Source organism: Nothobranchius furzeri, chromosome 18, assembly GCF_043380555.1.
Source record: "Nothobranchius furzeri strain GRZ-AD chromosome 18, NfurGRZ-RIMD1, whole genome shotgun sequence".
In the NCBI taxonomy this organism is placed as follows: Eukaryota; Metazoa; Chordata; class Actinopteri; order Cyprinodontiformes; family Nothobranchiidae; genus Nothobranchius; species Nothobranchius furzeri.
Genome location: NC_091758.1, coordinates 3,121,396 through 3,134,431, shown reverse-complemented (window position 1 = coordinate 3,134,431; position 13,036 = coordinate 3,121,396).

The following is a 13,036-nucleotide window of genomic DNA, read 5'->3' as shown; positions in this document are numbered from 1 at the left end:
GTCACCTTTGGGACATGGTTTGACCCCCTTAGGAAAGTGCGATCATCTTGAAACGTTCAGATAACTTACAACTCAATAGATTCTACCTTCTTGTAACGTTTCAGCCTTATTGGACCTTGTTTTCACACAAATGGACCCAGAATGATGTGAAATTGTTCTTCATGCAACATAATTCTGGGTGCCATTTAAAAACCATAAGTGCTAATGACTCCATTCCTTTTAGTGGTAATGGGGGCTGCTAATTGGAGAACTCTAAAACAAACCTGACCTCTCTAGGATATTCAGAAGCCAAGTTATAAGCCCACAAAGGTGTAACTGGACTACTTCTTTAAAGTGACACCAGGCCCGGTGACCTTTGGGACATGGTTTGACCCCCAATAGGAATGTGCGATCATCATGAAACGTTCAGATCACTTACAACTCAATAGATTCTACCTTCTTGTAACGTTTCAGCCTGATTGGACCTTGTTTTCACACAAATTGACCCAGAATGATGTGAAATTGTGCTTCGTGCAACATAATTCTGGGTGCCATTTAAAAACCATAAGTGCTAATGACTCCATTTCTTTTTGACGTTGTAGGGGCTGTTGATTGGAGTACACTAAAAAAAACCTGATCTCTCTAGGACATTCAGAAACCAAGTTATAAGCCCTCAAAGGTGTAATTGGACTACTTCTTTAAAGTGACACCAGGCCCGGTGACCTTTGGGACATGGTTTGACCCCCTATAGGAATATGCGATCATCATGAAACGTTCAGATCACTTACAACTCAATAGATTCTTCGTTCTTGTAACGTTTCAGCCTGATTGGACCTTGTTTTCACACAAATTGACCCAGAATGATGTGAAATTGTGCTTCGTGCAACATAATTCTGGGTGCCATTTACAAACCAGAAGTGCTAATGACTCCATTCCTTTTTGTGGTTGTAGGGGCTGTTGATTGGAGTATACGAAAACAAACCTGATCTCTCTAGGACATTCAGAAGCCAAGTTATAAGCCCACAAATGTGTAACTGGACTACTTCTTTAAATTGACACCAGATTCGGTGACCTTTGGGACATGGTTTGACCCCCTTAGGAAAGTGCGATCATCTTGAAATGTTCAGATCAGTTGCAACTCAATAGATTCTACCTTCTTGTAACGTTTCAGCCTGATTGGACCTTGTTTTCACACAAATGAACCCAGAATGATGTGAAATTGTGCTTCGTGCAACATAATTCTGGGTGCCATTTACAAACCATAAGTGCTAATGACTCCATTCCTTTTTGTGGTTGTAGGGGCTGTTGACTGGAGTACATTAGAACAAACCTGATCTCTCTAGGACATTCAGAAGCCAAGTTATAAGCCCACAAATGTGTAACTGGACTACTTCTTTAAATTGACACCAGATCCGGTGACAGTTGGGACATGGTTTGACCCCCTTAGGAAAGTGCGATCATCTCGAAACATTCAGATAACTTACAACTAAATAGATTCTACCTTCTTGTAACGTTTCAGCCTGATTGGACCTTGTTTTCACACAAATGGACCCAGAATGATATGAAATTGTGCTTCATGCAACATAATTCTGGGTGCCATTTAAAAACCATAAGTGCTAATAACTCCATTCCTTTTTGTGGATGTAGGGGCTGTTGATTGGAGTATACTAAAACAAACCAGATCTCTCTAGGACATTCAGAAGCCAAGTTATAAGCCCACAAAGATGTAACTGGACTACTTCTTTAAATTGACACCAGATCCGGTGACCTTTGGGACATGGTTTGACCCCCTATAGGAATGTGCGATCATCATGAAACGTTCAGATCACTTACAACTCAATAGATTCTACCTTCTTGTAACGTTTCAGCCTGATTGGACCTTGTTTTCACACAAATGGACCCAGAATGATGTGAAATTGTGCTTCGTGCAACATAATTCTGGGTGCCATTTACAAACCATAAGTGCTAATGACTCCATTCCTTTTTGTGGTTGTAGGGCCTCTTGATTGGAGTACATTAAAACAAACCTGATCTCTCTAGGACATTCAGAAGCCAAGTTATAAGCCCACAAATGTGTAACTGGACTACTTCTTTAAATTGACACCAGATCCGGTGACCTTTGGGACATGGTTTGACCCCCTTAGGAAAGTGCGATCATCTTGAAACGTTCAGATCACTTACAACTCAATAGATTCTACCGTCTTGTAACGTTTCAGCCTGATTGGACCTTGTTTTCACACAAATGGACCCAGAATGATGTGAAATTGTGCTTCGTGCAACATAATTCTGGGTGCCATTTACAAACCATAAGTGCTAATGACTCCATTCCTTTTTGTGGTTGTAGGGGCTGTTGATTGGAGTACATTAAAACAAACCTGATCTCTATAGGACATTCAGAAGCCAAGTTATAAGCCCACAAATGTGTAACTGGACTACTTCTTTAAATTGACACCAGATCCGGTGACCTTTGGGACATGGTTTGATCCCCTTAGGAAAGTACTATCATCATGAAACGTTCAGATCACTTACAACTCAATAGATTCTACCTTCCTGTAACGTTTCAGCCTGATTGGGCCTTGTTTTCACACAAATGAACCCAGAATGATGTGAAATTGTGCTTCGTGCAACATAATTCTGGGTGCCATTTAAAAACCATAAGTGCTAATAACTCCATTCCTTTTTGTGGTTGTAGGGGCTGTTGATTGGAGTATACTAAAACAAACCTGATCTCTCTAGGACATTCAGAAGCCAAGTTATAAGCCCACAAAGATGTAACTGGACTACTTCTTTAAATTGACACCAGATCCGGTGACCTTTGGGACATGGTTTGACCCCCTATAGGAATGTGCGATCATCATGAAACGTTCAGATCACTTACAACTCAATAGATTCTACCTTCTTGTAACGTTTCAGCCTGATTGGACCTTGTTTTCACACAAATGGACCCAGAATGATGTGAAATTGTGCTTCGTGCAACATAATTCTGGGTGCCATTTACAAACCATAAGTGCTAATGACTCCATTCCTTTTTGTGGTTGTAGGGCCTCTTGATTGGAGTACATTAAAACAAACCTTATCTCTCTAGGACATTCAGAAGCCAAGTTATAAGCCCACAAATGTGTAACTGGACTACTTCTTTAAAGTGACACCAGGCCCGGTGACCTTTGGGACATGGTTTTACCCCCTATAGGAATGTGCGATCATCATGAAACGTTCAGATCACTTACAACTCAATAGATTCTACCTTCTTGTAACGTTTCAGCCTGATTGGACCTTGTTTTCACACAAATGAACCCAGAATGATGTGAAATTGTGTTTTGTGCAACATAATTCTGGGTGCCATTTAAAAACCATAAGTGCTAGAGACTCCATTCCTTTTAGTGGTAATGGGGGCTATTAATTGGAGTACTCTAAACCAAACCTGATCTCTCTAGGACATTCAGAAGCCAAGTTATAAGCCCACAAATGTGTAACTGGACTACTTCTTTAAAATGACACCAGGCCCGGTGACCTTTGGGACATGGTTTTACCCTCTATAGGAATGTGCGATCATCATGAAACGTTCAGATCACTTACAACTCAATAGATTCTACCTTCCTGTAACGTTTCAGCCTGATTGGACCTTGTTTTCACACAAATGAACCCAGAATGATGTGAAATTGTGCTTCGTGCAACATAATTCTGGGTGCCATTTAAAAACCATAAGTGCTAATAACTCCATTCCTTTTTGTGGTTGTAGGGGCTGTTGATTGGAGTATACTAAAACAAACCTGATCTCTCTAGGACATTCAGAAGCCAAGTTATAAGCCCACAAAGATGTAACTGGACTACTTCTTTAAATTGACACCAGATCCGGTGACCTTTGGGACATGGTTTGACCCCCTATAGGAATGTGCGATCATCATGAAACGTTCAGATCACTTACAACTCAATAGATTCTACCTTCTTGTAACGTTTCAGCCTGATTGGACCTTGTTTTCACACAAATGGACCCAGAATGATGTGAAATTGTGCTTCGTGCAACATAATTCTGGGTGCCATTTACAAACCATAAGTGCTAATGACTCCATTCCTTTTTGTGGTTGTAGGGCCTCTTGATTGGAGTACATTAAAACAAACCTTATCTCTCTAGGACATTCAGAAGCCAAGTTATAAGCCCACAAATGTGTAACTGGACTACTTCTTTAAAGTGACACCAGGCCCGGTGACCTTTGGGACATGGTTTTACCCCCTATAGGAATGTGCGATCATCATGAAACGTTCAGATCACTTACAACTCAATAGATTCTACCTTCTTGTAACGTTTCAGCCTGATTGGACCTTGTTTTCACACAAATGAACCCAGAATGATGTGAAATTGTGTTTTGTGCAACATAATTCTGGGTGCTATTTAAAAACCATAAGTGCTAGAGACTCCATTCCTTTTAGTGGTAATGGGGGCTATTAATTGGAGTACTCTAAACCAAACCTGATCTCTCTAGGACATTCAGAAGCCAAGTTATAAGCCCACAAATGTGTAACTGGACTACTTCTTTAAAATGACACCAGGCCCGGTGACCTTTGGGACATGGTTTTACCCCCTATAGGAATGTGCGATCATCATGAAACGTTCAGATCACTTACAACTCAATAGATTCTACCTTCTTGTAACGTTTCAGCCTGACTGGACCTTGTTTTCACACAAATGAACCCAGAATGATGTAAAATTGTGCTTCGTGCAACATAATTCTGGGTGCCATTTAAAAACCATAAGTGCTAATGACTCCATTCCTTTTAGTGGTAATGGGGGCTGTTGAATGGAGTACTCTAAAACAAACCTGACCTCTCTAGGATATTCAGAAGCCAAGTTATAAGCCCACAAAGGTGTAACTGGACTACTTCTTTAAAGTGAAACCAGGCCCGGTGACCTTTGGGACATGGTTTGACCCCCTATAGGAATGTGCGATCATCATGAAACGTTCAGATCACTTACAACTCAATAGATTCTACCTTCTTGTAACGTTTCAGCCTGAATGGACCTTGTTTTCACACAAATGGACCCAGAATGATGTGAAATTGTGCTTGGTGCATTATAATTCTGGGTGCCATTTACAAACCATAAGTGCTAATGACTCCATTCCTTTTTGTGGTTGTAGGGGCTGTTGGTTGGAGTACTCTGACAACAAACCTGACCTCTCTAGGATATTCAGAAGCCAAATTATAAGCCCACAAAGGTGTAACTGGACTACTTCTTTAAATTGACACCAGATCCGGTGACCTTTGGGACATGGTTTGATCCCCTTAGGAAAGTACTATCATCATGAAACGTTCAGATCACTTACAACTCAATAGATTCAACCTTCCTGTAACGTTTCAGCCTGATGGGACCTTGTTTTCACACAAATGAACCCAGAATGATGTGAAATTGTGCTTCGTGCAACATAATTCTGGGTGCCATTTAAAAACCATAAGTGCTAATAACTCCATTCCTTTTTGTGGTTGTAGGGGCTGTTGATTGGAGTATACTAAAACAAACCTGATCTCTCTAGGACATTCAGAAGCCAAGTTATAAGCCCACAAAGATGTAACTGGACTACTTCTTTAAATTGACACCAGATCCGGTGACCTTTGGGACATGGTTTGACCCCCTATAGGAATGTGCGATCATCATGAAACGTTCAGATCACTTACAACTCAATAGATTCTACCTTCTTGTAACGTTTCAGCCTGATTGGACCTTGTTTTCACACAAATGGACCCAGAATGATGTGAAATTGTGCTTCGTGCAACATAATTCTGGGTGCCATTTACAAACCATAAGTGCTAATGACTCCATTCCTTTTTGTGGTTGTAGGGCCTCTTGATTGGAGTACATTAAAACAAACCTTATCTCTCTAGGACATTCAGAAGCCAAGTTATAAGCCCACAAATGTGTAACTGGACTACTTCTTTAAAGTGACACCAGGCCCGGTGACCTTTGGGACATGGTTTTACCCCCTATAGGAATGTGCGATCATCATGAAACGTTCAGATCACTTACAACTCAATAGATTCTACCTTCTTGTAACGTTTCAGCCTGATTGGACCTTGTTTTCACACAAATGAACCCAGAATGATGTGAAATTGTGTTTTGTGCAACATAATTCTGGGTGCCATTTAAAAACCATAAGTGCTAGTGACTCCATTCCTTTTAGTGGTAATGGGGGCTATTAATTGGAGTACTCTAAACCAAACCTGATCTCTCTAGGACATTCAGAAGCCAAGTTATAAGCCCACAAATGTGTAACTGGACTACTTCTTTAAAATGACACCAGGCCCGGTGACCTTTGGGACATGGTTTTACCACCTATACGAATGTGCGATCATCATGAAACGTTCAGATCACTTACAACTCAATAGATTCTACCTTCTTGTAACGTTTCAGCCTGACTGGACCTTGTTTTCACACAAATGAACCCAGAATGATGTAAAATTGTGCTTCGTGCAACATAATTCTGGGTGCCATTTAAAAACCATAAGTGCTAATGACTCCATTCCTTTTAGTGGTAATGGGGGCTGTTGAATGGAGTACTCTAAAACAAACCTGACCTCTCTAGGATATTCAGAAGCCAAGTTATAAGCCCACAAAGGTGTAACTGGACTACTTCTTTAAAGTGAAACCAGGCCCGGTGACCTTTGGGACATGGTTTGACCCCCTATAGGAATGTGCGATCATCATGAAACGTTCAGATCACTTACAACTCAATAGATTCTACCTTCTTGTAACGTTTCAACCTGAATGGACCTTGTTTTCACACAAATGGACCAAGAATGATGTGAAATTGTGCTTGGTGCATTATAATTCTGGGTGCCATTTACAAACCATAAGTGCTAATGACTCCATTCCTTTTTGTGGTTGTAGGGGCTGTTGGTTGGAGTACTCTGACAACAAACCTGACCTCTCTAGGATATTCAGAAGCCAAGTTATAAGCCCACAAAGGTGTAACTGGACTACTTCTTTAAAGTGACACCAGGCCCGGTGACCTTTGGGACATGGTTTGACCCCCTTAGGAAAGTGCGATCATCTTGAAATGTTCAGATCACTTACAACTCAATAGATTCTACCTTCTTGTAATGTTTCAGCCTGATTGGACCTTGTTTTCAAACAAATGGACCCAGAATGATGTGAAATTGTGCTTCATTTAACATAATTCTGGATGCCATTTACAAACCATAAGTGCTAATGACTCCATTCCTTTTTGTGGTTGTATGGGCTGTTGATTGGAGTACATTAAAACAAACCTGATCTCTCTAGAACATTCAGAAGCCAAGTTATAAGCCCACAAATGTGTAACTGGAGTACTTCTTTAAATTGCCACCAGATCCGGTGACCTTTGGGACATGGTTTGATCCCCTTAGGAAAGTACTATCATCATGAAACGTTCAGATCACTTACAACTCAATACATTCTACCTTCTTGTAACGTTTCAGCCTGATTGGACCTTGTTTTCACACAAATGGACACAGAATGATGTGTAATTGTGCTTCGTGCAACATAATTCTGGGTGCCATTTACAAACCATAAGTGCTAATGACTCCATTCCTTTTTGTGGTTGTAGGGCCTCTTGATTGGAGTACACTAAAACAAACCTGATCTCTCTAGGACATTCAGGAGTCAAGTTATAAGCACGCAAATGTGTAACTGGACTACTTCTTTAAAGTGACACATGGCCCGGTGACCTTTGGGACATAGTTTTACCCCCTATAGGAATGTGAGATCATCATGAAACGTTCAGATCACTTACAACTCAATAGATTCTACCTTCTTGTAACGTTTCAGCCTGATTGGACCTTGTTTTCACACAAATGAACCCAGAATGAGGTGAAATTGTGCTTCGTGCATCATAATTCTGGGTGCCATTTAAAAACCATAAGTGCTAATGACTCCATTCCTTTTAGTGATAATGGGGGCTTTTAATTGGAGTACTCTAAAACAAACCTGATCTCTCTAGGACATTCAGAAGCCAAGTTATAAGCCCACAAATGTGTAACTGGACTACTTCTTTAAAGTGACACCAGGCCCGGTGACATTTGGGACATGGTTTTACCCCCTATAGGAATGTGCGATCATCATGAAACGTTCAGATCACTTACAACTCAATAGATTCTACCTTCTTGTAACGTTTCAGCCTGATTGGACCTTGTTTTCACACAAATGGACCCAGAATGATGTGAAATTGTGCTTCGTGCAACATAATTCTGGGTGCCATTTACAAACCATGAGTGCTAATGACTCCATTCCTTTTTGTGGTTGTAGGGGCTGTTGGTTGGAGTACATAAAAACAAACCTGATCTCTCTAGGACATTCAGAAGCCAAGTTATAAGCCCACAAAGGTGTAACTGGACTACTTCTTTAAATTGACCACAGATCCGGTGACCTTTGGGACATGGTTTGACCCCCTTAGGAAAGTGCTATCATCATGAAACGTTCAGATCACTTAGAACTCAATAGATTCTACCTTCCTGTAACGTTTCAGCCTGATTGGACCTTGTTTTCACACAAATGGACACAGAATGATGTGAAATTGTGCTTCGTGCAACATAATTCTGGGTGCCATTTAAAAACCATAAGTGCTAATGACTCCATTCCTTTTTGTGGTTGGAGGGGCTGTTGATTGGAGTATACTAAAACAAACCAGATCTCTCTAGGACATTCAGAAGCCAAGTTATAAGCCCACAAATGTGTAACTGGACTACTTCTTTAAATTGACACCAGATCCGGTGACCTTTGGGACATGGTTTGACCCCCTTAGGAAAGTGCGATCATCTTGAAACGTTCAGATCACTTACAACTCAATAGATTCTACCTTCTTGTAATGTTTCAGCCTGATTGGACCTTGTTTTCAAACAAATGGACCCAGAATGATGTGAAATTGTGCTTCATTTAACATAATTCTGGGTGCTATTTACAAACCATAAGTGCTAATGACTCCATTCCTTTTTGTGGTTGTATGGGCTGTTGATTGGAGTACATTAAAACAAACCTGATCTCTCTAGGACATTCAGAAGCCAAGTTATAAGCCCACAAATGTGTAACTGGACTACTTCTTTAAATTGACACCAGATCCGGTGACCTTTGGGACATGGTTTGATCCCCTTAGGAAAGTACTATCATCATGAAACGTTCAGATCACTTACAACTCAATACATTCTACCTTCTTGTAACGTTTCAGCCTGATTGGACCTTGTTTTCACACAAATGGACACAGAATGATGTGAAATTGTGCTTCGTGCAACATAATTCTGGGTGCCATTTACAAACCATAAGTGCTAATGACTCCATTCCTTTTTGTGGTTGTAGGGCCTCTTGATTGGAGTACACTAAAACAAACCTGATCTCTCTAGGACATTCAAGAGTCAAGTTATAAGCACGCAAATGTGTAACTGGACTACTTCTTTAAAGTGACACAAGGCCCGGTGACCTTTGGGACATAGTTTTACCCCCTATAGGAATGTGCGATCATCATGAAACGTTCAGATCACTTACAACTCAATATATTCTACCTTCTTGTAACGTTTCAGCCTGATTGGACCTTGTTTTCACACAAATGAACCCAGAATGAGGTGAAATTGTGCTTCGTGCAACATAATTCTGGGTGCCATTTAAAAACCATAAGTGCTAATGACTCCATTCCTTTTATTGATAATGGGGGCTGTTAATTGGAGTACTCTAAAACAAACCTGATCTCTCTAGGACATTCAGAAGCCAAGTTATAAGCCCACAAATGTGTAACTGGACTACTTCTTTAAAGTGACACCAGGCCCGGATACATTTGGGACATGGTTTTACCCCCTATAGGAATGTGTGATCATCATGAAACGTTCAGATCACTTACAACTCAATAGATTCTACCTTCTTGTAACGTTTCAGCCTGATTGGACCTTGTTTTCACACAAATTGACCCAGAATGATGTGAAATTGTGCTTCGTGCAACATAATTCTGGGTGCCATTTACAAACCATAAGTGCTAATGACTCCATTCCTTTTTGTGGTTGTAGGGGCTGTTGGTTGGAGTACATTAAAACAAACCTGATCTCTCTAGGACATTCAGAAGCCAGTTATAAGCCAACAAATGTGTAACTGGACTACTTCTTTAAATTGACCACAGATCCGGTGACCTTTGGGACATGGTTTGACCCCCTTAGGAAAGTGCTATCATCATGAAACGTTCAGATCACTTACAACTCAATAGATTCTACCTTCCTGTAACGTTTCAGCCTGATTGGACCTTGTTTTCACACAAATGAACCCAGAATGATGTGAAATTGTGCTTCGTGCAACATAATTCTGGGTGCCATTTAAAAACCATAAGTGCTAATGACTCCATTCCTTTTTGTGGTTGTAGGGGCTGTTGATTGGAGTATACTAAAACAAACCTGATCTCTCTAGGACATTCAGAAGCCAAGTTATAAGCCCACAAATGTGTAACTGGACTACTTCTTTAAATTGACACCAGATCCGGTGACCTTTGGGACATGGTTTGACCCCCTTAGGAAAGTGCTATCATCATGAAACGTTCAGATCACTTACAACTCAATAGATTCTACCTTCCTGTAATGTTTCAGCCTGATTGGACCTTGTTTTCACACAAATGAACCCAGAATGACGTGAAATTGTGCTTCGTGCAACATATTTCTGGGTGCCATTTAAAAACCATAAGTGCTAATGACTCCATTCCTTTTAGTGGTAATGGGGGCTGCTAATTGGAGTACTCTAAAACAAACCTGACCTCTCTAGGATATTCAGAAGCCAAGTTATAAGCCCACAAAGGTGTAACTGGACTACTTCTTTAAAGTGACTCCAGGCCCGGTGACCTTTGGGACATGGTTTGACCCCCAATAGGAATGTGCGATCATCATGAAAAGTTCAGATCACTTACAACTCAATAGATTCTACCTTCTTGTAATGTTTCAGCCTGATTGGACCTTGTTTTCACACAAATGGACCAAGAATGATGTGAAATTGTGCTTCGTGCAACATAATTCTGGGTGCCATTTAAAACCATAAGTGCTAATGACTCCATTCCTTTTTGAGGTTGTACGGGCTGTTGATTGGAGTACAATAAAACAAACCTGATTTCTCTAGGACATTCAGAAACCAAGTTATAAGCCCTCAAAGGTGTAATTGGACTACTTCTTTAAAGTGACACCAGGCCCGGTGACCTTTGGGACATGGTTTGACCCCCTATAGGAATGTGCGATCATCATGAAACGTTCAGATCACTTACAACTCAATAGATTCTACCTTCTTGTAACGTTTCAGCCTGATTGGACCTTGTTTTCACACAAATGGACCCAGAATGATGTGAAATTGTGCTTCGTGCAACATAATTCTGGGTGCCATTTAAAAACCATAAGTGCTAATGACTCCATTCCTTTTAGTGGTAAAGGGGTCTGCTAATTGGAGTACTCTAAAACAAACCTGACCTCTCTAGGATATTCAGAAGCCAAGTTATAAGCCCACAAAGGTGTAACTGGACTACTTCTTTAAAGTGACACCAGGCCCGGTGACCTTTGGGACATGGTTTGACCCCCAATAGGAATGTGCGATCATCATGAAACGTTCAGATCACTTACAACTCAATAGATGCTACCTTCTTGTAACGTTTCAGCCTGATTGGACCTTGTTTTCACACAAATGGACCCAGAATGATGTGAAATTGTGCTTCGTGCAACATAATTCTGGGTGCCATTTAAAAACCATAAGTGCTAATGACTCCATTCCTTTTAGTGGTAAAGGGGGCTGCTAATTGGAGTACTCTAAAACAAACCTGACCTTTCTAGGATATTCAGAAGCCAAGTTATAAGCCCACAAAGGTGTAACTGGACTACTTCTTTAAAGTGACACCAGGCCCGGTGACCTTTGGGACATGGTTTGACCCCAATAGGAATGTGCGATCATCATGAAACGTTCAGATCAATTACAACTCAATAGATTCTACCTTCTTGTAACGTTTCAGCCTGATTGGACCTTGTTTTCACACAAATGGACCCAGAATGATGTGAAATTGTGCTTCGTGCAACATAATTCTGGGTGCCATTTACAAACCTTAAGTGCTAATGACCCCATTCCTTTTTGTGGTTGTAGGGGCTGTTGATTGGAGTGTACTAAAACAAACCTGATCTCTCTAGGACATTCAGAAGCCAAGTTATAAGCCCACAAATGTGTAACTGGACTACTTCTTTAAATTGACACCAGATCCGGTGACCTTTGGGACATGGTTTGACCCCCTTAAGAAAGTGCGATCATCTTGAAACGTTCAGATCACTTACAACTCAATAGATTCTACCTTCTTGTAACGTTTCAGCCTGATTGGGCCTTGTTTTCACACAAATGGACCCAGAATGATGTGAAATTGTGCTTCATGCAACATAATTCTGGGTGCCATTTACAAACCATAAGTGCTAATGACTCCATTCCTTTTTGTGGTTGTAGGGGCTGTTGATTGGAGTACAATAAAACAAATCTAAACTCTCTAGGACATTCAGAAGCCATGTTATAAGCCCACAAATGTGTAACTGGACTGCTTCTTTAAATTGACACCAGATCCGGTGACCTTTGGGACATGGTTTGATCCCCTAAGGAAAGTACTATCATCATGAAACGTTCAGATCACTTACAACTCAATAGATTCTACCTTCCTGTAACGTTTCAGCCTGACTGGACCTTGTTTTCACACAAATGAACCCAGAATGATGTGAAATTGTGCTTCGTGCAACATAATTCTGGGTGCCATTTAAAAATCATAAGTGCTAATGACTCCATTCCTTTTTGTGGTTGTAGGGGCTGTTGATTGGAGTGCACTAAAACAAACCTGATCTCTCTAGGACATTCAGAAGCCAAGTTATAAGCCCACAAAGATGTAACTGGACTACTTCTTTAAATTGACACCAGATCCGGTGACCTTTGGGACATGGTTTGACCCCCTATAGAAATGTGCAATCATCATGAAACGTTCAGATCACTTACAACTCAATAGATTCTACCTTCTTGTAAAGTTTCAGCCTGATTGGACCTTGTTTTCACACAAATGGACCC